The following is a 27,916-nucleotide window of genomic DNA, read 5'->3' as shown; positions in this document are numbered from 1 at the left end:
GTATTTAATCTTATAAAAATTGTAAATGAATTGTGGCCAGGTTTAGGAATTATTTTTATTAATGTAGTGTCACGTGACCCGACTCAGGACTGGGGATATGAGACGGGAAAAAAAAATGTCTTTGGTCCATTGCCCATTGTGGTGGTAAGTTCAGAGCAGCAAAGTACCATGAGTATAAGCATGGATGCCAGTGTACATGTATAAACAGTGAAGAAACAATGTGAAAGTGTGTAGGTGCAAGACAATAAACCATGTGTACGAATTGCACCGATTATTACTTATCCAGATCGGATTTATTTGTGTACTTTAAAATGCATGGCCACAAAGTTAGAAGCTTTTTTTTTTTTTTTTTTAATATGACCCAGTATTAGGTGTGCAAATGCAACTGTTCACTACCAACCCCCTTTGCAGATGTGCCACGTTAAAAATAGGTAATGAAGGAGCCTGGGTACAGTTGCAACATGTTTGTTTCATTTCATAACCTGATCTTTTCCAATATACAGGGGACCGTCTGTGATATTGTCAATAGCATCTTCAACATTAGATATCTCTTGTTCTGTATCAGAATTTTCAGGTCACTCTTCTACCTCATCTATAGTTTCTTCACATTCATCATCACAGTCGCCTTCATTATCACTCTCTGCCAACACCTCTGCAAGCAACTTTCTAATTCTTTCATTCTGCAAAAAATATATAAATAAAATAGTTAACTAACATGATCCTAACAAACCAATGTAATTAATGGAAGGTAACACTATAATAATAAGAAACCCTTTGAGAATTAACAGTAATGTAGCAGTAATGGCTTCCCTTCTACTCCTAAAGCCAGCATCGCAAATTATACAGAAAACTGTTGCTCGCATGGGACAGTGAGTTCACAATTGTTGACCTTTCAACCACCACTGCTCCAGTCCAAATGAAATGAAGGAGTAATGTAGTACTGCTGACTGTAGAAAAGTACATGTGGCATTTGATTCCTAGGTCCAATGAGATTAAAAGAAAAGAAAATAATTCATCTGTGTGGACTGTCAGTCCACGTGACTACTGCACGGTTAATTATCCGCCTGTAAACTCTCTGGATGTTGTTAGTATAGACTCCATATAAGCACTATACATAAGTGTTATATTAATCCTGGAGAAACATATTTTTCTCAATCCAGGATATTGTTCTTCACAATACTGTCAAAAATAGATATTGGTGTATTAGGATTTATTCCCATAAAGAATGTTACTCCACAAGCCTTAAGAAAAAGAAAAATGTATCAAACTGACTTAAGCCACACCTAAGTATAATTGATGTGCTGTGTATAAGAGAAAGAAAACTAGAATTGGGAAAGGTTGAATTTAAAAAAAAAAAAAACTTATCGAAGAAAAAAAAATGCTGCTGGAGCTGTGCAGGCAAGGCTCATATATTACTGTAAACATACTGTATGGAAAAATTTGGGAACGAGTGGGGTATGCAAAATATTAGCATTTACTGTGATGCTGATGGAAAGTGTTCATATGTTAGACTGCTCAAGAAATCAATCGACAAATGGATGTTTACAATACCAAAGGATACACAATTTTTTTATAAACATCAACTCCCATTTGAACCAGCTTAAAAAGGATGGTTACAGTGTATTGAAATTTGGGAGACAGGATGTTATGCAACTTGCAACACTAGAGCCATTTTCCAGAGTTAAATACCATTGGAATAACTACATTCCTTTCCAAAAGTTGTAAACTTAAAATTTCATGCAGATCTTCCATAAGAATTTGGAGCAGATGAGCTGCCACCATACATCCAGGAAGATGTGGAATGTTTTAATAGTAGAGTATTGCAGGAAATAAGAGGAGAAATTAAAATTCGTGAATGCTCTCACCCAGAAGAATTGCAAGAAGGTCCTGAAAAAAAAAATTTATATATATATATACACACATATATTACAATTTGAGAATATACACTCTTGGTATTTGTCAAATTACTAGCTGGAGAAAGAATTATATAATTTGGATGTAGAAGTTAAAAATTAATCTAGATGTCATTAAATACATAAAATAAGAGTTGTTTTCTGTACGTAACGTATGTGCAAAAATTCATAAAGTTTTTGTAGCTGCGTATTTGTTTTATTATTAGCTATCCTTCAAAAACCATAAAAGTGCTCATATTTACAATGATCTAAATGTGTCTTTTTGATGGCGATGTTGCAAAGTATTGGGACCTGGGCAAGTGGGTTTGATGTCCAAGTTTGTCACTACAAAATACAATGTCATTGTAAAAATACCATTTCTCCTATATGGGAAGTACCATGTGGCAACAACAGGAGTACAGGGAAGCATTTTGATGAGATGTGAAATCCTATTACAGCTGAGGAAAAGGCACAAGGGGTAGCACCTGTTGTAATATCTAACCTTGTGCATCAAGTACTGTACACTGCACATTCTTTAAACAAAGTGTAGACATAGTCTTTCCATACATGCAAATACGAGACAGTATACACACTGTGACACCTGACCACCAGTCCACCAGTGATCAGTCTAATACCAGAGAATGACAGGTTTTAGTATTTAGTCCACCTGTGCAGGTCTTGCAAGGGAAAAATAGTCAGGGTAATGGAATGTTAATAACATCTCATTCCTGGAAATACCCCCAACGGCTATGAGACAAGTTACATCAAATTCTTAGAGTGTGTGTTTTATGACTCGTCTCTCGAGTTACTTGTGTGAGGGACTAGAACGGAGGCCCTTTGTTCCAGGCATCCAAGGTGAATGTTGACACAGTCACCTGGGCAAGCATTGTGGTACAGACAACCTCAGTATCACAGCAATGGTCTGGTTACCTTGGCTCGGCCGGCTCATCTGTGACCATTAGGTGTGTAGTGGAGGCAGTAAGGACTGCATCATGGCGGCACTGGTGTGTAGCATGAGGTGGCACAGTACTCTCCAATACACATGGAGCAGTTCATGGTATGGTGTTTGCTTAGATACAGATGTTGCAATTACACTTATCATATCTCAGCTATGGTGGCAGATGTTTAAACATAAAAATATAGGCATCATTATTGCTGATAAGTTTGTCTGGTGGGAGCACAAGGTTGTTACTTTTTTTTAATCATTGCTAAAAAGGGTATGGTTGAAGGACCATGAAAACTAGCTGAATCTAGACAGCTGAAGGCATAGCAACCATCATTTTTTACCTATACAAAAGCACCACTTTTGTGACACGGAACTAGGGATTATCAAATACTACCACTATGTTGCATTCATTACTTAAGGACATGTCCACAACCACACCTTTATTCGCACTCACATTTACATTGTACATTACTGGGTTTTTGTATGTTCTGCTGCAATATATTGTCAGGGCACTGCTGCTGCTACTGTGGTGCAGACACCTTAAACTCAAATGGCTGTGTCTACTAACCCCATATATCAGGTAGGTCAACTGTGTGCTGCTGATGTTCCATTGCATCATCATGGGTCCACTGCACTGTGGGACAAATCATAATAAATGACAACACATATAATAATAACGAGCAATGAGAGAGATATCTTGCATTAATGCACTACTGGCCATTAAAATTGCTACACCAAGAAGAAATGTAGATGATAAACGGGTATTCATTGGACAAATATATTATACTAGAACTGACATGTGATTACACTTTCATGCAGTTTGGGTGCATAGATCCTGAGAAATCAGTACCCAGAACAACCACCTCTGGCCGTAATAACAGCCTTGATATGCCTGGGCATTGAGTCAAACAGAGCTTGGATGTCGTGTACAGGTACAGCTGCACATGCAGATTCAACACGGTACCACAGTTCATCGAGAGTAGTTGACCAGACGTTTTCAGTTGGTGAGAGATCTGGAGAATGTGCTGGCCAGGCCAGCAGTCAAACATTTTCTGTATCCAGCAGGGCTCCTACAGGACCTGCAACATGTGGTCGTGCATTATCCTGCTGAAATGTAGGGTTTCACAGGGATTGAATGAAGGGTAGACCCACGGGTCATAACACGTCTGAAATGTAACATCCACTGTTCAAAGTGCCATCAATGCGAACAAGAGGTGACCGAGATGTGTAACCAATGGCACCCCACACCATCACACTGGGTGATACGCCAGTATGGCGATGACGAATACACGCTTCCAATGTGCGTTCACCTCAATGTCGCCAAACACGGAATGCTACGTTCTTGAAATTTTAGACATGCCCAAAGAAGTTTCACTTCTAAAAGGACCAAAACTCTAGGATAGTTAAACAGTAAGTTCTGGTTTCAATTCCTGTGGCATGCTAATTTTTTTAATTATCGTAATCAAAATGACTATGGTCTTCAATTTTATCCATATTATTTGGTTTACATATAATTAATATTTATTTCATTTTGAATCCTTCCTCATATGGAATTTATTATCTTTTTCTCTAACTTTTTCTTCCTTTTATTATTTTTTTTTTTTTTTTTTGTTTGAAGTCTTTGCTTGTGTCATCATATTTACAGTACTTTTATTGATCTGTAGTATTACTAAATTTTTTACAAGTTACCAGTCTGTAGATGAAATGTAGCACATGAAACATTCTATTTACAGTCTGTAAAAGTTTTTGTAGGCCTTGCTCGGGGGGTATGTGGAGAGAGGAAAAGGAGTAAGTATACTATCATCTTCTATGGTAGAAATGTCGCATGGAAGTTACTTATAGAGATGTTCAAGTTTATATGTGGCACTAATTTATATTAATAAGAATACCACACAGATTCGACCTCCCAAGTTTCTGCTGTGTGAACAAAGAGATTGAGAAAGCCACCAGGCAGTGTTATAAAATCTACCAAGCCTTCCAAAACACATTCTTTCTTGACACTAGGAATATGGACCGCGAATTCTATACCAGACATAGTTTGCACATTAATGGGAAGGGAAAAATGTTTTGTCTGTAAAACAAATTGTAGAAATCTTGATGAATGCTCATGGCACATATAGCTCAGTGGTCATTTCTTTACCCCAGTCAATCCAAATAGTTTCACAAAGTACAAATCATAAGCATACAAAGTGCAGTGAAGTGTCCCAAACCATAGGAACATCAACAGTATCAACAGTGCCATCTGGACCAGAACCAGCAGATAAACATCCCCACCAACAGAAAAAGAGGAAACAGCTGCAAGTGAAAAGTGTAGTGAAACAGGCAGGCGAAAAATAGTGCCTCCGTCCCACCTGAAAGATTTTTTGATATCAGGCATGAGGAGGAGGAAACCACGATGTTAAGTACAACTAAATGTTTAACTGTACATATACACTATAGGATAAATAAGAAAAGAGTCGGTGTAGAAATCTTACAAAGACTGCTTATTTTGAGACTTTAGACAGAAATACCAGCACTTTCTTAACGCACTTGTACATAAATGGATTAGGTACAACCTGTCTTATGGTAGAGTGAATAAAACAAATGAACTCCAGATTTTACTCTCAGGCTGCAAAAGTATTAAAATTATTTGTTTAAATCAGCATTGGTTTACAAAAGATTGTGTCACATTTTTAAATAAGCTAAACAGTTTCAGTGTAGCCTCAAGTTTCCGTAGAACAAATAAAGGTGTAGCAGTACCAAAATTATTTTTACCAAAGTTAATGGGTCTTTTACAGAAAGTCATAAATGACAAAAAAAAGGGTTTTAATAGCCACTGATTTCAATATAAATCTCTGAAATGAAACCAGTGACTCAATACAGTTTATGGACCTAATCCAAAAATTTCGGTTCCAGGCAAACTTCATGGAATTCACAAGAAAAAGTGACCATACAGAAACCTGTATCGGTAATATTCTAACAAATCATAAATTCAATGATGCAAGGAAGCTATGTGTAGATTTAGGACTTTCAGACCATTCCACTTTGTTTAGAAATGACTAATTGAAATGAACAAAGAACTAGCAAAACTTACAGCAAAAGACATTTTACCGTTGGAAACTTAAGACTATTCTGCTCTAAATTAGAAGAGGTGGAGTGGCAAGTCCAAGATGAGATTCCAGTCTCTGTACTTGCCCGCAAAAGGCAAAGGTCCCAAGTTCGAGTCTCAGTCCGGTACACAGTTTTAATCTGCCAGGAAGTTTCTTATCAGCGCACACTCTGCTGTAGAGTGAAAATTTCATTCTAGAATCATCCCCCAGGCTGTGGCTAAGCCATGTCTCCACAATATCCTTTCTTCCACGAGTGCTAGTTCTGCAAGGTTTGCAGGAGAGCTTCTGTGAAGTTTGGAAGGTAGGAGACGAGGTACTGGCAGAATTAAAGCCGTGAGGAGGGGGCGTGAGTCGTGCTTGGGTAGGTCAGATGGTAGAGCACTTGCCTGTGAAAGGCAAAGGTCCCGAGTTTGAGCCTCGGTCCGGCGCACAGTTTTAATCTACCAGGAAGTTTGAACTTTTACACAGTTTGGAAAAATGGTTCCAACTAAATGGGCTAAAATTGAATATTTTGGAAACACTTTTGCTGCAGTTTAAAACTAAAAACTCTAAGGTAAAAGAATTCCACATTAGTTATAGAATCTAAGAACTGAAAGAAGTGGACTGAGTTAAATTTTTAGGCATGCATTTGGACCAAAATCTATCCTGGTCTTCACTCATAAAGTATTTAACAAGTAAATTAAATAGCCTGACATTTTCAATGAAGATTCTGTCATATTCGACTAGCATGGAGACAAGAAGAAGAGTTTACCACAGCTACTCTGAATCAGTTATAAGGAATGGCATTATTTTTTGGGGAGGCACAAGCAAAATGAGTAGAATCTTACAATTACAAAAATCACTTACTAGAAATATGTCTAATGCAAAACAGGAAGTATTCTTTCGCCCACTGTTAAGAAATTTAAAAATATTAAGTGCTCAATTTTTGTACATTTATGAGCTGATTTTTTTATTTTTTATTTATTTTTTTTTTTTTTTTGTATACAGTAATCCCAAGCTATTCATAGACAATAACTTCAAACATCAATACAGTATTACGACCAAGGAGAATTTCATGTTTCCCTCTCAAAGATTAAAGCTCTTTGCACAAATCCCAAAATACAGGGGCATGAAAATTTACAACATTCTAAAAATGAAACACATCCTCAGCATGGAGATTGGGCAACTAAAGCAAAAAGTATGACAATTTTTAGTACAGAAATGTTATTATTCCTTAGAAGAATTTCATAATGATAGTATGGCAGCCTGAGCCAGAAAGCAAGTGGCTGAAATGTTTTGTTTGTTAAGCTTCGAAGTTTTATGTCTAATAAATGACTGTAATAATTATTCTCCCTTTTAACAGTAATACTGCTGTTAGGCTAGACACAGTCCCTGCAAATTATAAATTTGTAATTATTGTTTTTGTAGTACACATAAATTGTATTTGCGGTATTGATGAATCCTCTGTATATTAAAACTTGTGATTTAACTCTGTATGTTACGGAACTATAAAAATTCTGATGCTGGTTCTGAAATTAAATTGAAAATTTCCGACATCTAGCGAAAGGGCTTAAGGTGAACAGACTCAATTAAAGTTTTACATACTGTATATTTGCTATGCATTGCCCCCAAAATGATATGTACATTTTATTGAATGGCTATCATTATAAAAACATTTAACATACAAATTATTTTCGCACCATGAAAAAAGATAAACACTACCTTATTTCAGTCACGTTTTTAATACAATTTCACTTCATTAAAATTTGTGCAAAATAATGTTAATAAGTTCTAAGCAAAGAAGGGAAAGCAGAAAGGTGGAAGGAGTATATAGAAGGTCTATACAGGGACGATGTCCTTGAGGACAATATTTTGGAAATGGAAGAGGATGTAGACGAAAATGAAATAGGAGATATGATACTGTGTGAAGAGTTTGACAGAGCACTGAAAGACTTACGTCGAAACAAGGCCCCGGGAGTAGACAACATTCCATTAGAACTACTGACAGCCTTGGGAGAGCCAGTCCTGACAAAACTCTACCATCTGGTGAGCAAGATGTATGAGACAGGCGAAATTCCCTCAGACTACAAGAGGAATATAATTCCACAGAAATGTTGGAACACGTGAAACGATACTGACCCTACGACTTATCTTAGAAGAAAGATTAAGGAAAGGCAAACCTACGTTTCTAGCATTTGTAGACTTAGAGAAAGCTTTTGACAATGTTGACTGGAATACTCTCTTTCAAATCCTGAAGGTGGCAGGGGTAAAATACAGGGAGCAAAAGGCTATTTACAATTTGTACAGAAAGCAGATGGCAGTTGTGAGAATTGAGGGGCATGAAGGGGAAGCAGCGGTTGGGAAGGGAGTGAGACCAGGTTGTAGCCTGTCCCCGATGTTATTCAATCTATATATTGAGCAAGCAGTAAAGGAAACAAAAGGAAAATTCAGAGTAGGTATTAAAATCCAAGGAAAAGAAATAAAAACATTGAGGTTCGCCGATGACATTATAATTCTGTCAGAGACAGCAAAGGACTTGGAATAGCAGATGAACAGAATGGACAGTGTCTTGAAAGGAGGGTATAAGATGAACATCAACGAAAGCAAAACGAGGATAATGGAATGTAGTCAAATTAAGTCGGGTGATGCTGAGGGAATTAGATTAGGAAATGAGACACTTAAAGTAGTAAAGGAGTTTTACTATTTGGGGAGCAAAATTACTGATGATGGTCGAAGTAGAGAGGATATAAAATTTAGACTGGCAATGGAAAGAAAAGCGTTTCTGAAGAAGAGAAATTTGTTAATATCGAGTATTGATTTAAGTGTCAGGAAGTCGTTTCTGAAAGTATTTGTATGGAGTGTAGCCATGTATGGAAGTGAAACATGGACGATAAATAGTTTAGACAAGAAGAGAATAGAAGCTTTCGAAATGTGGTGCTACAAAAGAATCCTGAAGATTAGATAGGTAGAGCACATAACTAATGAGGAGGTATTGAATAGAATTGGGGAAAAGAGGAGTTTGTGGCACAACTTGACTAGAAGAAGGGATCGGTTGGTAGGACATGTTCTGAGGCATCAAAGGATCACCAATTTAGTACTGGAGGGCAGGGTAGAGGGTAAAAATCATAGAGGGAGACCAAGAGATGAATACGCTAAGCAGATTCAGAAGGATGTAGGTTGCAGTAGATACTGGGAGATGAAGAAGCTTGCACAGGATAGAGTAGCATGGAGAGCTGCATCAAACCAGTCTCATGACTGAAGACCACAACAAACAACGATGACTGAAATGAGGCGTTCGTGGATCAGAAATTAAATTTTACGAAAAGAATTAAATTTAATACCAAATAAAACGAATAAAAATAAAGACAACAATCATTTTGACAATATTAAAAAAATACCCTTTTGTCAGTACTCAACACACGACGTTTAGCTTACAAGACTAGAGCCTTTGCCATTCTGCTACAGACGCATTTCGCCCACTGTCCATAATCAAGGGTTCACCAAGATTGATGGATCAACTGTGTTATACCTGGCACCCAAGCCTACACCAAAAAGTCAATCCCTCCCCTGGTGTCTCAGTGACAAATAAATCTTTACTATATTCCGAAGTACCTGAATTACAACGATAATATTTTACCGTCAGATCAAACAACGATAATTGATACTTACATGGTTATACACGTTGTACATAGAACCTACTTGGTTGTGGTTCTTTAACTTGGTGGTGTATATAAACAAAACAAATAAGCTTGCATTATTCTTCAGTGCTTCTCGTTTTCCTGTCGGCAAATTTCGTAATCACTAGATAAAATTATATTTCACTCTCTTAATATCTTCTACTTATGTTAAACTGTAGTATTGTATACTTTTAAGCGCGACTGGCAAAGAAACAATGACACAGAAGGAACGAGGGTACCGCTAAATTACAACATATTATACAACAGTAGTCCATCAACAAGAACCGTTTCAATCTTGCCCCGGGCATGGATGTATGTGATGTTCTTAGGTAAGTTAGGTTTAAGTACCGTATTTACTCGAATCTAAGCCGCACTTTTTTCCGGTTTTTGTAATCCAAAAAACCGCCTGCGGCTTAGAATCGAGTGCAAAGCAAGCGGAAGTTCTGAAAAATGTTGATAGGTACCGCCACAACTAACTTCTGCCGTCGAATATATGTAGCGCTACATACGCATCCTTTGTAGGCACAAAGATAAATACTGGCGCCAAAACCTTTGCGTCAGTAAATAAAATTAAAAAAAAAAATTGGAAGACGAGCATTTTTCCCCGCCCGAGTTTCGACCACTGCATTTTCATACATTATCCAACGAGGTAAATACAAATTCCGTATTGTTCATCTTCGAATTTCAATGTACTACGAAAATCTGACTGGTAATACTGGGATTTTTGTCAATATGGCCAACTCTACGTTCTGAATTTTTTCCTACCTGCTAGAAGAGATGGTTGCTAATAGGAACCTGATGAAATGTGAATCACATGCAGTATTCTCTTCACCACAAGAATACGAATATAAACATTTTGCCATGTATTCTTTCGTGTTTGCTTCTATCTCATTTAAATCCTGTCTGCCAAATAAACTACGAAACTAGAGTGAGACAACAGCAAACGCGGAAGAATATACGCATCGTGTCATGTTTATATTCGTATTACTCTTATGCCCAATAGTGATACAGTCAGAAATGAAGCACGGCAACTGACTAGATTTTTAAATCTAAGGTGACTAATTTCTGTGCAGAATTTGATGTACTAAAGAAGCGGCCGCAAAGATTTTCAAACGGAGAAAAATGTTCGCCAAACTTTCGTTCAGGACATGTTATATCATACGCAGTCTATTATTTGGTTCTTGTTGATCATTATCAAAGAAAGCAGCAGTGTAAGTAACAACAAATAGCAGTCTCTTGCCATTGTTTCGCTAATGTGACGATTCCTCTCTTTTTTTAATTGTAGGCGGCAGTAGCGCGCACAAAAGCAAGCTATGCCGCGAGCAGCGACAGGCCGTAAACACGCACTATCAGAATGCGACAAACAATGCATTGACACAGTATAGTAATGCATTTTCAGCTTAGAGTGACTGACGTAAACACCTATAACATTGAAAACGGCACTTATCAAAGCAAAATAAGCAATCGATTCAAACCAGATGAAGCACGTGAAAAAGGAAGGGTATCCGTATAAATACGGACGGAGCGCCTGACGCATAGCAATGGCTACCTGGTAAAGCTTAACTGCTAAGCTTTCGACTCGAACCAAACTACTGTAGCTGTATCGTCATTCATTCGACCTAAATTGTGTCTTATATTACAATGGACTAACTTTGTTTCGATTTGGAGGTGCGGCCTAAAACTTTTCTCTCCCCTTGAATTTCGAGTCTCAAATTTCAGGTGCGGCTTAGATTAGGGATTTTTTTTTCCCTTATTTCGAGTCTCATATTTCAGGTGCGGCTTAGATTCGAGTGCGGCTTAGATTCGAGTAAATACGGTAGTTCCAAGTCTAGGGGACTGATGACCTCAGATATTAACTCCCTTAGTGCTCAGAGTCATTTGAACCACTTTGAACCATCAACAAGAAAGCTACCTTCACTTTAGACGGCCCGCATCAAAAGTTCTGCAAGAAACGTAAATACACTGTAGAAGGAATGAACGATGTAATAGGAGACTTATAAAAATAAATCAGGCCTCTGTTCTAACTTACCGGTTTATTACGACTAGCTCGGACAACATTTGGGAATTCCATAGTAAATTTTATGGTGTTGCCAACTTCCAACACATACTCATAATGTATTGTGTGATGGGCACACAATTTTAGAAATGAGCTAATAGATTTGGACACCAATGTCTTTCCATTGGACTGTAGGTACTCGTAGAATACCATTCATACGTGATTTTTTTTTTTTTTTTTTTTTTTTTTGGTTCAGCACTGCCTGAGTTCTCTTATAAAAGCAAGAAACCGCTTGGAGAAGCGTGAAACTATAATAGTAACAAACGGATAATTCCTATGATGAATACGACATAAAATCATTTCTCTTAATGGGCTCTATATTACGTACGTTGCATAGACGAAACACGTGTGTTTTAAACGAATAGATTTGAGACACATGTGGGTGAATCACTGCCAGGTGTTCGATATTCGTGACTCTTCAGATAAGGCCTCAGTCATTTCATCCGAATTTTCAAGATGATAAGAGCACACAGAAGACTGGCCATAGTTTAAACTCCTTCCAGCACCTAGTTCGTATGACATATCACAGGATACATTCAAATGATTATGAGGAACGGGAAAGCAAAAAGGGAATGCTGGATGGAATTTACATCACATCCTTTCCAAATTTTAATCCCACATCCTAATTCTCTGCACCATCTCAATTGGAAGAGGATGGTTGTGTGTGATGTCCTTAGGTTGGTTAGGTTTAAGTAGTTCTAAGTTCTAGGGGACTGATGACCTCAGATGTTTAGTCCCATACTGCTCAGAGCCATTTGAACCATTTTTTGTCCAGTGAGTTTAAGCTTAAAATGGTGGGAAGTCCCCTGAATGTCAGAAATAGAGCACTTGTCATAACTTTATAAAACTGTATAGCTCAATAGTTCAGCATGTATCGTTGTCAAACACTTGTCATTGTCCTATGTAGTAGGATAGGAATAGGAAAGGTACGCACTTGCGTCATTATTTAAAGCACAGCAAGTCGTGCTAGAGAAAGCCACTGCACCCGACTGACGGCCTCCTGCTGCCATTGCCGCCGCCCCAATGTGCGTCCACTCAGGCCGACAGCCCACGTTCAAATCTGAGCCAATGTTGTTCGGGACCACCGCTGTGCTGTGTATGGCGTCACGGGTGTCTATATTCAGCCGTCAGGTCAGAACCTACCTGCACACACGGATCTATACCTGCACTTTGGAATGCAGTTAGACATCCGTTGTATGTTACAGGTAGTGATCCCCCACCACAGCCAGCTACACAATTTCTGACGCAGCTATGCTCTAATTTTAGAACTGTGTGGCGTCGTACAATGCTACAGTTACGAGCCACACGCATTTACTGCAGCCCATGTGCTGTGGTTCTGTCTCCACCCACATTCATCCAGAACAATACCATCGGCATATCTGTCTTTGGTAAGTTGTGATGTCCACTACCTTGTAAATATAACGCAATGGACTTTCTGACCAGACAAGCGGATGAAAGGAAGACCTCGAAGCAATTTAGAGGCTTGTGGAAATTCTTTACGCGAAACGTTATTGCGAAGGTTTACAGAATCCACATTTGCAACAGGCAGGAGAACGATTTACTGCCACGAACATACACCCCACGTAAGGACGACAACGGAAACATATAATCGTTTTCCCATCGCTAAAGTGTCTTTACCCGCTGGCTTAATATGTTTTACGCAAAGTCTAACGACACAACTGCGTGGAATGCTCAATGAACGAACTGATGACGTTCAAACAAATATGCACTAATATTTACCCCATTAGTTTTGGTTGTTTTAAATTAGAGCATGCAGTACCGCAAAACCAGACTTATGAACCTTGCCTAAGAAACGAAAATGTTACGCGACGATTATATGGTCGCAGTTCATAACATCTGTCGGTTATCGAGATTTCCTAAACGTTCAAAATCATTTATCCCAACACGACCCTTCTCGAAGCAAAAAACTTCTTTTCTGGCGTGTTTTGCCCGAAAACAAACACCCCACACAGAAGACATTTCTTCGCTTTCCGTTCTGTTTTACAACACCTAGGCGACGTTCGCCAGTTTCAAGTGCATTATTTATTTATTTGCCATTTTCTTTTATATTGTTATCTAGATACAATAACAGACCAAATTTTGCACATGGACTGGCATGAATATAGCACATAATATTTTAATATAACTTCAAATGTGTTAATACAACTAAGCATTATTATACAGGGTGTTACAAAAAGGTACGGCTAAACTTTCAGGAAACATTCCTCACACACAAATAAAGAAAAGATATGTGGAGATGTGTCCGGAAACGCTTAGTTTCCATGTTAGAGCTTATTTTAGTTTCGTCAGTATGTACTGTACTTCCTCGATTCACCACCAGTTGGCCCAATTGAAGGAAGGTAATGTTGACTTCGGTGCTTGTGTTGACATGCGACTAATTGCTCTATAGTACTTGCATCAAGGGCATCAGTACGTAGCATCAACAGGTTAGTGTTCATCACGAACGTGGTTTTGCAGTCAGTGCAATGTTTACAAATGCGGAGTTGGCAGATGCCCATTTGATGTACGGATTAGCAAGGGGCAATAGCCGTGGCGCGGTACGTTTGTATCGAGACAGATTTCCAGAACGAAGGTGTCCCGACAGGAAGACGTTCGAAGCAATTGATCGGCGTCTTAGGGAGCACGGAACATTCCAGCCTATGACTCACGACCGGGGAAGACCTAGAACGACGAGGACACCTGCAATGGACGAGGCAATTCTTCGTGCAGTTGACGATAACCCTAATGTCAGCGTCAGAGAAGTTGCTGCTGTACAAGGTAACGTTGACCACGTCACTGTATGGAGAGTGCTACGGGAGAACCAATTGTTTCCGTACCATGTACAGCGTGTGCAGGCACTATCAGCAGCTGATTGGCCTCCACGGGTACACTTCTGCGAATGGTTCATCCAACAATGTGTCAATGCTCATTTCAGTGCAAATGTTCTCTTTACGGATGAGGCTTCATTCCAACGTGATCAAATTGTAAATTTTCACAATCAACATGTGTGGGCTAACGAGAATCGGCACGCAATTGTGCAATCACGTCATCAACACAGATTTTCTGTGAACGTTTGGGCAGGCATTGCTGGTGATGTCTTGATTGGGCCCCATGTTCTTCCACCTACGCTCAATGGAGCACGTTATCATGATTTCATGCGGGATACTCTACCCGTGCTGCTAGAATATGTGCCTTTACAAGTACGACACAAAATGTGATTCATGCACGATGGAGCTCCTGCACATTTCAGTCGACGTGTTCGTACGCTTCTCAAAAACAGATTCGGTGACCGATGGATTGGTAGAGGTGTACCAATTCTATGGCCTCCACGCTCTCCTGACCTCAACCCTCTTGACTTTCATTTATGAGGGCATTTGAAAGCTCTTGTCTACGCAACCCCGGTACCAAATGTAGAGACTCTTCGTGCTCGTATTGTGGACGGATGTGATACAATACGCCATTCTCCAGGGCTGCATAAGGGATTCCATGCGACGGAAGGTGGATGCATGTATCCTCGCCAACGGAGGACATTTTGAACATTTCCTGTAACAAAGTGTTTGAAGTCACGCTGGTACGTTCTGTTGCTGTGTATTTCCATTCCATGATTAATGTGATTTGAAGAGAAGTAATAAAATGAGCTCTAACATGGAAAGTAAGCGTTTCCGGACACATGTCCACATAACATATTTTCTTTCTTTGTGTGTGAGGAATGTTTCCTGAAAGTTTGGCCGTACCTTTTTGTAACACCCTGTATTCAAGTAAAATAAATCTACATGTAATAGTTACACGAAAAGAAAAAAACTATTTTTTTAAACAAAAAACCAACAAAAAAAGTCTAATAATCCATTTGGCCATCTGGCGCTCAGGTATGTTCATGCGAAATCCAGAAGGCACATGCTACTGGTCTGCCACACTATGCTGGACTGCTGGATGACAAATTTTGTTATTTGTAATTATGGACTACACTACTATACAACACTACATCACACAGCACTACACTACATTACGGTACTAGGTATCAGAACCAAGCTAGTTTCCTCATTTGTCTGCATAGTGAGCCGTAGGACCGCTGAGGTACAACTCAGGACTCACAGTATCTGAGCTACTGTGCCACACAACGTGTATAGTTTGAGAGAGAGCTGTCAGGGTCTCAGGAAATTCTTCTTGGTCCTCCCCGAGGCTCATCTTCTCGCCGCTTGCGAAAGGTTGTTCTAAGTCGATGTTCTGCTATAGTGTGTCTCGTTGTCGTGATGTACTGCCTCTTCTTGGTAGTCCCTCAGCCTTTTAGGCTTGCAGTTCATCAACTGAGCTTTTAACTGTCAGCGAGTTCAGCTTATGCTGTAGTTCCTGGTTCCTTATTATATTATACACTGTTGTATTACCAGGGACGTTCCTGTTCTGGTCTGTAACATCTTGTCTAATGGCACATTCCCAGAGGATGTGCTCTGTGGTGCCAATTGCTAAAAGTTAACAAATGTCTGTGGTGCGTTGTCGTATTTTCAGTAAGCAGATAGGCTATGTACCATGTCCCGACAGGTATTGAATAACTCCCTTGCATGGAAGGAAGTATGACATCCTTGATCTTTCCTTTACAGGCAGTGTATAGCTCCATTGGTCGGAAGATAACATTCTTGATCTTTCTTTTATGTTCGGGGGGGATCCGGTAAGTTGTCCTCCCTGTTTCTGAACTGTCCCAGAGTTCTTGCCATTCTCTATCAATGCATACCTTTATTTCCTTATTCGATGTGGCTCTTGTGTCCAGTGTCTCCTTTACCATGCCATACTCGCCCCTTTTGAACCAGTATAGAGCATCACTCATTCTTACGGCTGCGATTGCGTTATCGCAATTGGTGGCAGCTGAAAACTTCTTCAGCCAATTGTTGCTATTTTGTTCAGGATTTTAGTGCCTAATGCAGACGATTTCTACATGTGCATGAAAGCTTTGCTTTCGTCGATGATTATGCTGTTGTTGTTGTTGCTGTTGTTGTTGTTGTTGTAGTCTTGAGTCAGAAGACTACTTTGATGTAGCTGTCCATGCTATTCCATCCTGTGCGAGCCTTTTCATCTCCGAATAACTACTACAATCTACATCCTTCTGAATCTGCTTACTGTATTCACCTCTTGCTCTCCCTCTACGATTTTTACCTCCCCCACCCCCCACATTTCTCTCCTATACTAAATTGGTAATTATTTGATGTCTCAAAAGTGTCCTATAAAACGATCACTTATTGTGCCACAAATTTCTTGTCTCCCCAATGCTATTCAGTGTCTCCTCATTAGTTACGTGACCTAACCATCCAATCTTCAACATTCTTCTGAAGCATCATATTTCAAAAGCTTATACACTCTTCTTGTCTAAACTGTTTATCATCCATGTTTCACTTCCATACGTGGCTACACTCCAGACAAATACTTTCAGAAAAAGACTTCCTAACAATTAAATCTGTATTCGATGTTAATAAATTTTTCTTCTTCAGCAGTGCTTTTCTTGCCATTGACAGTCTACGTTTTATATCCTCTCTACTTCGACCATCACTGTTATCTCGCTGCCCGAATAGCAAAACTTATCTACTACTTTAAGGGTCTCGTTTCCTAATCTAATTCCCCATAAAAGTAGGTTTGCCTTCACTTAATCTAACTTCCAAGACGAGTCGTAGGGTCAATATTGCCTCGCGTGTTCCTATATTTCTCCGGATCTTCGCCGAGGTCGGCTTCTACCAGATTTGTCATTCTTCTGTAAAGAATTCGTGTCATTATTTTGCAACCATGACTTATTACACTGATAGTTCGGTAATTTTCACACCTGTCAACTGTTTTCTTTGGAATTGGAATTATTACATTCGTCTTGAAATCTGAGGGTATTTAGCCCATCTCATATATCTTGCACACCAGATGGAAGAGTTTCGTCATGGCTGGCTCTCCTAAGGCTATCGGTAGTTCTGACGGTATATTGTCTACTCCCGGGGTTTTGTTTCGAATTACATGTTTCACACCTCTGTCAAATTTTTCTCATAGTATATCTCCCATCTCATCTTCATCTACGTCCACCTCCCCTTCTATAATATTGCCATCAAGAACATCTCCCTTGTAAATACCATCTATCTACGTTTTCCACCTTTCAGCTTTCCCTTCTTTGTTTAGGATTGATTTTCCATCTGAGCTCTTGATATTCATACAGCTGCTTCTCTTTTCTCCAAGGGTCTCTTGAATTTTCTTTTAGGCTATATCTACCTTTCCCGTAGTGAAATATGCTTCTAAATCCTGTCATTTGTCCTCTAACCATTCCTGCTTAGCCGTTTTACACCTCCTATCAATCTCATTTTTTAAACGTTTGTATTCCCTTTCTCCTGCTTCACTTTCTGCATTTTTATATTTTCTCCTTTTATCAGTTAAATTCAATATTTTTTGTGTTATCCAAGGCCTTGTCTTTTTACCTGTTTGCTGCTCTGCTATCTTCACTATTTCATCTCTTAAAACAACCCATTCGTGTTCTAATTTATTCCTTTCCCCTGTTCCAGTAAACCGTTGCCTAATGCTCTCTCTGAAATTCTCAGCAACCTCTGGGGTCTTTCAACTTACCCAGGTTCCATCTTCTTAATTTCCTACCTTTTTCCAATTTCTTCAGTTTCAATCTACTGTTCATAAAAAATAACTTGTGGTCAGAGTCCACGTTTGACCCTGGAAATGTCTCACAATTTAAAATCTGGTTTCTAAATCTGTCTTACGATTACATAATCAGTCTGAAACCTTCCGGTGTCTCCAGGTCTCTTCCACGTATACAATCTTTTTACTATGATTCTTAAACCAAGTGTTAGCTATGATTAAACTATACTCTGTGCAAAACTCTACCAGGCGGCTTCCTCTTTCATTCTTTTACCCCAGTCCAAATTCACCTTCTATTTTCCCTTGTCTTCCTTTTCCTACTATTGAATTCCAGTCCCCCCATCACTATTAAATTTTCATCTCCCTCAACTATCTGAATAATTTCTTTTATCTCATCATACATTTCTTCAGTTTCTTCATCATCTGCTGACCTAGTTGGCTTATAAGCTTGTGCCACTGTGGTGGGTGTGGACTTTGTGTCTATCTTGGCTAGAATAATGCAATCATTATGGTGTTCATAGAAGCTTACCCGCATTCCTGTTTTCTTATTCATTGTTAATCTTAATCCCGTGTTACCCCTATCGATTTTGTATTTATAACCCTGTATTCACCTGACCAGAAGTCATGTTCCTTCTTCCACCGAATTTCAGTAGTTTCCACTATATCTAACTTCAACCGATCCATTTCGTGTATATATATACACTCCTGGAAATGGAAAAAAGAACACATTGACACCGGTGTGTCAGACCCACCATACTTGCTCCGGACACTGCGAGAGGGCTGTACAAGCAATGATCACACGCACGGCACAGCGGACACACCAGGAACCGCGGTGTTGGCCGTCGAATGGCGCTAGCTGCGCAGCATTTGTGCACCGCCGCCGTCAGTGTCAACCAGTTTGCCGTGGCATACGGAGCTCCATCGCAGTCTTTAACACTGGTAGCATGCCGCGACAGCGTGGACGTGAACCGTATGTGCAGTTGACGGACTTTGAGCGAGGGCGTATAGTGGGCATGCGGGAGGCCGGGTGGACGTACCGCCGAATTGCTCAACACGTGGGGCGTGAGGTCTCCACAGTACATCGATGTTGTCGCCAGTGGTCGGCGGAAGGTGCACGTGCCCGTCGACCTGGGACCGGACCGCAGCGACGCACGGATGCACGCCAAGACCGTAGGATCCTACGCAGTGCCGTAGGGGACCGCACCGCCACTTCCCAGCAAATTAGGGACACTGTTGCTCCGGGGGTATCGGCGAGGACCATTCGCAACCGTCTCCATGAAGCTGGGCTACGGTCCCGCACACCATTAGGCCGTCTTCCGCTCACGCCCCAACATCGTGCAGCCTGCCTCCAGTGGTGTCGCGACAGGCGTGAATGGAGGGACGAATGGAGACGTGTCGTCTTCAGCGATGAGAGTCGCTTCTGCCTTGGTGCCAATGATGGTCGTATGCGTGTTTGGCGCCGTGCAGGTGAGCGCCACAATCAGGACTGCATACGACCGAGGCACACAGGGCCAACACCCGGCATCATGGTGTGGGGAGCGATCTCCTACACTGGCCGAACACCACTGGTGATCGTCGAGGGGACACTGAATAGTGCACGGTACATCCAAACCGTCATCGAACCCATCGTTCTACCATTCCTAGACCGGCAAGGGAACGTGCTGTTCCAACAGGACAATGCACGTCCGCATGTATCCCGTGCCACCCAACGTGCTCTAGAAGGTGTAAGTCAACTACCCTGGCCAGCAAGATCTCCGGATCTGTCCCCCATTGAGCATGTTTGGGACTGGATGAAGCGTCGTCTCACGCGGTCTGCACGTCCAGCACGAACGCTGGTCCAACTGAGGCGCCAGGTGGAAATGGCATAGCAAGCCGTTCCACAGGACTACACCCAGCACCTCTACGATCGTCTCCATGGGAGAATAGCAGCCTGCATTGCTGCGAAAGGTGGATATACACTGCACTAGTGCCGACATTGTGCATGCTCTGTTGCCTGTGTCTATGTGCCTGTGGTTCTGTCAGTGTGATCATGTGATGTATCTGACCCCAGGAATGTGTCAAAGTTTCCCCTTCCTGGGACAATGAATTCACGGTGTTCTTATTTCAATTTCCAGGAGTATATATATATATATATATATATATATATATATATATATATATATATATATATATATAATAACCTACCTGCCCGGTTAAGGGATCTAAAATTAACGCTCCAATCCGTAGAATGCCAGTGTTGTTTTTCCTGATGACGACATCCTCCTGAGTAGTCCCCGTCGGGAGATCCGAATGGTGGGAGACTATTTTAATTTCGGAATATTTTACCCGAGAAGTTTATACTAAGGTACCTATATACTTCCTTTCTATTCACATTTTTCACTGGCTGATCGTTTATTCTAATTGTGTGGTTTGGTTCAAATGGCTCTGAGCACTATGGGACTCAACATCTGTGGTCATAAGTCCCCTAGAACTTAGAACTACTTAAACCTAACTAACCTAAGAACATCACACACATCCATGCCCGAGGCAGGATTCGAACCTGCGACCGTAGCGGTCACGTGGTTCCAGACTGAAGCGCCTTTAACCGCACGGCCACACCGGCCGGCTTGTGGGGTTTCTCGTTGTTGATAATGTCCCTTTTAATAACACAAATTGTTTTTTGTGTTGCTGTCGTTAGTTTTCTACGCGCTAGATCTTTCAAGAACCACCCTACTATTTTTTCTAATTTAGTCCTTTGAGTTGGCAGATATTGTAATTAGCAGATCGTCTGCGTAGGTGATGCAGCTTCTAGTGCTTTGTATTACTCTGAAGTTGGTTCAGTAATGGCTCTGTGTCAACATCCCAGAACTCTAGACCACAAACAGAGCTGGAGACATCTGCGACAGTCCACTGTTTCGGTCTTTTAAACAGTGCAGGCCATCATAAATTATCAAACGCCCCAGCTATATCATTCATTCATAGTGCATGTCGTCTAAGGTGTTCACAAAGTCCACTGCGTAATTCGTCGCATCCGCAGTGGATTTCCCTTTTCTGAAACCATACTGCATGGGCTGCAGGGGGCTCATGCCTACTACCTGTCTGTGGTCCCTCAGAATTCTCCTGCACTTTGTCTACAGCATTTAACAAACAAGTCTGCCTGTAAGGTTTCGGATCTCTCGAGACTTTGTCTTTCCCTGTTTTTGTTATAATGATTTAGAGATTTTTCATATTCTGGACAACCGTTCCTGCAAAAGCTATTTCTTTAGTAACACTTATGTATAGTATAATTCAATCCTCTAACTGATGCAACACTTCTGCTATAATTCTGTCAGGCCTTGGTCCTTTCTTCTCGTTTAACTTCGGTATTGCCAGCCTCACTTCCTCTTGGGCAAATGGAATCACAACACTTATTCACATGCTGTTCTAGTAATTCAGAAGGGAGTTACTGATCGTACTGTGTGTCTTCCATCGTCGTATCGTCCACATCACAGTTCTGAGCTGCTACTACACTGATGTCTCCCAATCTGTTGTCATACTGCCATCGGATAGTCTCAGGGTTGATAATAGAGTGTGTGATCGAACCCTGTTTGTTATAAGTTTGTATGTAAATCCCCAAACATTGTTACCAGTTGGTCCTTAACGTACGCCTCCCATTTTTCTACTCTTGTTAGGCGTAGTAGTTTTTTATATTGTTGTTTGACTGTTCCAGTGAAGGTCAACCTTCTTTGCCGTTCTGTTTTCCCTAAGGGTCTCTGGTAGTCTCTTCTCGCCTATCTTGTTAGCGCTTTAAAGATTATAGGGTGGGGCTCCAAGCGATTTTAAAGTCTTCTGGCTTCCTAACAAATATTGGAATCGCCTTCTCTTGCGCCATCTGCTACTCTTGCACCAATTGGTTGACTTTGGGGTCAACATCAAACCCGCTTCCTTGCAGTAGTTGTATCTTTAATTCTGGCTTTAAAATTTCCCAATTCGCTTTGCGTAGATTGTATAGTCGCTCGTATAGGACGATAGCTTCTAAGTCATTATCTGAACCTATAACTTTGAAGTAAATGTGATTATGAAACTTTCCTGGCAGATTAAAACTGTGTGCCGGACCGAGACTCTCGGGACCTTTGCCTTTCGCGGGCAAGTGCTCTACCCACTGAGCTACCCAAGCACGACTCATGCCCCGTCCTCACAGCTTTACTTCCGCCAGTACCTCGTCTCCTTCCTTCCAAGTCTCGGTCCGGCACACAGTTTTAATCTGCCAGGAAAGTTTCATATCAGCACACACTCCGCAGCACGGTGAAAATCGCGTTCTGGAAATGTGGTTATGCTCACTTGTTGTAATTCCATCACACACCTTCCAGTTTGCATTGTGGTATCTGACTTTAGAATTTGCGAGGGTGATCTCTATATTTGTTGCCGCACATGCTCGATTTTAGAAATTAGGAGGATTGAGAGGCCTATCCATGACATGAAGGCCAATTTCTTATATAGCGTCCTTAAGGTATAGTCCTCTTTCACCACCTGGAGAAATGCATGATACACACTGTGCTCTCCTAGAACACATCTATTCTCTACCAGCTTAGATCAAGGACCACCTTCACAGTGAACAAATATCTATTGTAACAACTTCACATGGCATAAATGCTGTTTAACCAGGAAGGTATACGCCATCTTTGGCTTGAAAACAAAAGAAAATTGATACTTAAACGCCGAAACACAGGCTTAACCAAGCAGAAAGCAATGTTTAAATCATGTAAGAGCAATAAGTGCTCAGCACCATTTCTCAGGGACAACAACATAGATATATTTCCACTGTGAAGATGGTCCATGATCGAAACCAGAAGTGAATAAATGTATTGTAAGATAGCACAGTGTGTATCATGTATTTCTCCAAGTATAGCGTTGCTGTTGACAGTTACGTGAAAAAAAAAGAATCCTCTTTCATCAGTTACTCTACTATGCCACAATGCTGATTTCACATTTGCATCCATGGCGGAAACATGTCTGTCGTGTCGACCCAGTATTTCTGCTGTTTTTAAATTTTGTATATGTGGTTGTAGTTCGTGACTGTATTGAAAATATGGATTAGTTATGTAAAATTTTCCTAAGGCAGACATTACTTCTATTGTCACCTCGACATCGTCGCACAGCTGATGTTTCTTTGTCACTGATATACGTACTGAAACATAACCACTAGAACTTCAAACAAAAAATGGCAGTTAACAAATACACTCATAGCGCCGTGATGCGGTCACCTGATCGGCCGGCGCTTGACGTGTGGGGAGGGGGGGGGGGGGGCTTTTGGCCCGTAGCCGGTAGCCGGTGGCCGCTTCAGCACGAAGAAACTCCCGAACGTGAACTGTTCTTATCTGTACGCAGCCACGAGCTGCTTTGTGCAACTGTTGCTGGAAGTTTTTGTTACTGCCGGTGGGTTAGAAACTGCAACTGATAATTTTAGCAGACAGCCGAAATACGGTTTAAAAATAGGTGAATGTGGGAACTCGAACCCACGACTTTGTGTCTATATTTCGCGGCGTTTACCATTTTTTTACGGTACCTCAGCAGCAAAAATACTATTATTTTATATGCTACTTATCTTAGTCCGTATCAGTCTACTGAATTATATCTTTATAGAGGATTAGAAAAGCAGCTCTAGGAAGATATACTACTGATCTGTTTCTTGGCAGAGGACGTTCCACTACTACTATTTGTTCTTGGGTGAATGCAGAACATTTTCCATACATTACAATCTCATACACTGATCAGCCAAAACCTTACGACGACTGCCCACCGCGACGTTGGATGCCGCCTCGTGGCGTTCCAGGCACGTGACGCGGTAACGTGATTGTGTAAGCGGAGCAGACACGAACGGGGGACCACCTTAGCGAAGACATGGGCTGCAAATGGGGAAATCAATTGAGATAAGCGACTTTGACAAAGCACGAACTATTATTACGTGGAACCTGTGAACGAGTATCTCGAAAATGGGAAATCTGGTCAAATGTTCGCGTGCTACTGTCGTGAAACGACCTGTAGGCGCTAAATGGTTGGATGTCCATGACTCTTCGCAGAGCTTGCGGTTCGAAGGCTTGTATGCTCTGTAAAGTAGGATAGATGCTGATCTGTGGTATCTCTGTCGAAAGAGCACAATACTGGTGCATGCACAAATGTTTCGGAGCACACCTTTCGACATACATCGTCGAAATTCGAGCTCCGATGCAGGCCACCCCTTACGTGTTCACATGTTGACCCAACGACATCGTCAAATATGATTGCAGCGGGCATGGAACCACCGGGATTCGACCGTCGATCAATGGATACATGTCGGTTCTGCTGGGGAATCACATGTTTTCTACAGCAGGTCGACGGTCATCTCCACAATCGACATGATCGAGGTGAACGGCGGCTCGATACGTGCAGCACGCCACGGACGCAGGATGGTGGGAGCAGTATTATGCTATGCAAGACATTCTCCTGCGCTTGCATTGGACTTGTGGTAGTATTCGAAGACATGCTGACAGCTGCAAACCACCTGCATCCCTTCATGCTTGATATCTTCCCCGACGGTGATGTCATCTTTCAGCAATATAATGTTTCAGGGCCAGAACCGTGCTACAGTGGTTTGATGAGCATTATAGTGAACTCACACTGATGTCTCGGTGACGAAATTCATCTGATGTAAATCTTATGGGACCCAACTGGGTCGTCATTGGGTGCCATCGCCGCGTACGCACATCAAAAGCATTCCGTCTTCAGGCCACAAGTGGCCCATCGATAACATCAGCCCGTCATGTCATCCTCAGCTGAGGATGCGGATAGGAGAGGCGTGTGGTCAGCACACCACTCTCCAGGTCGTTATGATAGTTTTCTTTGACTGGAGCCGCTACTATTCGGTCGAGTAGCTCCTCAATTCGAATCACGAAGCTGAGTGCACCCCGAAAGCGCATGGAGGCCCGGATGGTCACCCATCCAAGTGCCGGCCACGCCCGACAGCGCTTATTTTCTGTGATCTGACGGGAACCGGTGTATCCACCACGGCAAGGCCGTTACCTCGTACGCACATCAGCGGCCCGTTATTTATGCGAATTGCATGTCCAGTGAGTAGACATCTGATGTCACATACCTCCACAAACCAACCAACAAATTGTTGAATACCTGATATGCAAAATCAGTGATGTATTTCATTCAAAAGGCGGATAAGCAAGCTGTTAAGTAGGTGGTCATAATGTTTTGGCTCATCAGTATATAAGGAGAGTCTGATACCAGATATCAGTGTAACATCTGCTGTGCATAGAAGAACTGCAAATAAATGTCTCTGTTGCCTCTGACTAGAGTAATTTCTCAATCTTCAAAAGATAAATTTCTAACTATACCCACTGAGTTTATTTATCTCCATGACTCATTTTATTTACTGATAGTAGACACATAAGATATACTTGAAATGAATTATAGCAATATTACACTTCGAGCAAGTACAGTGAATAAATCTTTTACGTAATATATTGTAATTAAGTCTTCAATTACTGTAAAACCACATACACTATACGCTGAGGAAACTATTTTACAAGCACAATTGTTCAATCTTATTGAACTGAAGATTTCAGAGGAGTGGAATGCAATATATTCCAATAATCAATTACTGTTTACCGCAGGAGAGATAAATACAGCAAAACTGTAAACAACCAAATCTGCTCAGTATTGTATAACATTCTAAAATGTATATTACTTATTAAAACCAGTCAGGTGCAGTATAACTTTGTTGATGGTTTACCAAGGCACCACAACAAAGTTTCTGTAATAAGTCTTTATCAGAATTACAAACAAGCAGCTTCCCAAATGCACTGTTTAGAACACACTAAAGAAAATGAGCAAAACAGCAAAGCATTCAGAATCACAAACCGTGTCAAATTTATACGTACTATTCCTTTGTGAGCATGACAGTTCTGACTGATCATAACGAATATGCAATGCTTGTTCAAGTCCTGCTCGTTTCTGCTGTACTTGTGTATAGAAATAACGACAGACTGCTTCTTGTGTCCAATGCTGGTAGAAATATTTTGCTCTCCTTTCTTCTTATGGATTACCCACAACATCGCTCATTGTCTTTATATCTCTTATCTGTGAAAGTATCCACTTGCTGATGAATTGCTGAAGATATATAGCAAAGCTGAGAAAAAAACTCCGCGTTAGTCTTTAACTAATTAATTGTCTCTACAGTGTCCTGGAACTTGTTATCCAATTCCTTATCGAATTTCTTGTTGAGTTATTGTTGAGAGCGGGAAGTGGTTCATCTGTTTTGTCGGGGTGTCATCTACTTCTACATCGACGTAGTGACATGCGGCCTGTTTCTGTACTGCGCCTTCCACAGTGATAGAGTGATTGATTACAACTGGGTCAGGAGAGTGGAGTAAAGGATTCAGACGCTCAGGAATTTCTACAAATTTCATTTTATGACACTCAAATATTTGTGACAACTACTTGTCACAGTTAATGTATTCCCTTCCACGCGCATCTTGTAGTTTGTGTGTTTTTACGTACCGCCAGAGAGCACTGATCATGTACACACCAAGAAGTCTTGCAAGTCTAGGTTTGAATTTCAACTGCAGTGGATGGTAATCTATATCCACATCTACATTTACGCGATTACTCTGCAATTCACAATTAAGTGAGTGGCAGAGGGTTTATCGAACCATCTTCAAGCTATTTCTCTAAGGTTCCACTCTTTACAGTGCGCGGGAAAAACGAGCACTTAAGTCTGTCTGTGCGAGTTCTGATCATGATCATTTCTCGCTAAGCAGGTGCGAGCCAACAGAATATTTTCGCATTCGGAGAAGAAAGTTGTTGATTGAAATTTCACGAGAAGATACTGCCGCAACGAAACGCCTTTGGTTTAATGATTGCCACCCTAATTCACGCATCATGACCTTGCACTCTCTCCCCCATTTCGTGATAATACAAAACGAGCTGTCCTCCTTTGAACTTTTTCGATGTCCTTCGTCAGTCCCATCTGATGCGAATCCCACACCGCACAGCAATACTCCAGAAGAGGGCGGACAAGCGTGGTGTAAGTCGTCTCTTTAGTAGACCTGTTGAATTTTCTAAGTGTTCTACCAATGAATCGCTGTCTTTGGTTTGTTTTACCAACAACATTATCTGTGTAATCGTTCCAACTTATGTTATTCGTAATTGTAATCCCTAAGCATTTTGTTGAATTTACAGAATTTAGATTTGTGTGATTTCTCGTGTAACCGAAATTTAGCGGATTTCTTTTAGTACTCATGTAGATAACTTCACACGTTTCATTATTTAGAGTCATTTGCCGCTTTTTTCACCATATCGATATCTTATCCAAATCATTTTACAACTGGTTTTGATCATCTGATGACCTTACATGATGGTAAATGAAAGCATCATCTGCGAACAATGTAAGAGGGCTACTCAGATTGTCTCCTATGTCATTTATGTGAATCAGGAACAGCAGAGGGCGTATAACACTTCCTTGGTGAAAGCTATATATCACTTCTGTTTTATTCGATGACTCTCCGTTTATTACTACGAACTGTGACCTACGTGACAGGAACTCACGAATCCAGTCGCACAATTCAGACGATACGCCACAAGCACACAGTTTGATTAGAAGAAGCTTGTGAAGAACGGTGTCTAAGGCCTTCTGGAAATCTAAAAATACGGAATCAATTTGACAACTC

At 40.9% G+C, this 27,916-nt stretch overlaps 1 pseudogene; it reads right to left on the bottom strand.

Moving 5' to 3' along the window:
- Positions 1-575: 575 nt before the first annotated feature.
- LOC126184204 (brahma-associated protein of 60 kDa-like) overlaps positions 576-27,916 on the bottom strand; it is a 52,763-nt pseudogene continuing 25,422 nt past the window's right edge.

Source organism: Schistocerca cancellata, chromosome 4 (assembly GCF_023864275.1).
Source record: "Schistocerca cancellata isolate TAMUIC-IGC-003103 chromosome 4, iqSchCanc2.1, whole genome shotgun sequence".
NCBI lineage: Eukaryota > Metazoa > Arthropoda > Insecta > Orthoptera > Acrididae > Schistocerca > Schistocerca cancellata.
The sequence above is the reverse complement of the archived record's forward strand: the minus strand, read 5'-3'. Positions and strand labels throughout refer to the sequence as shown.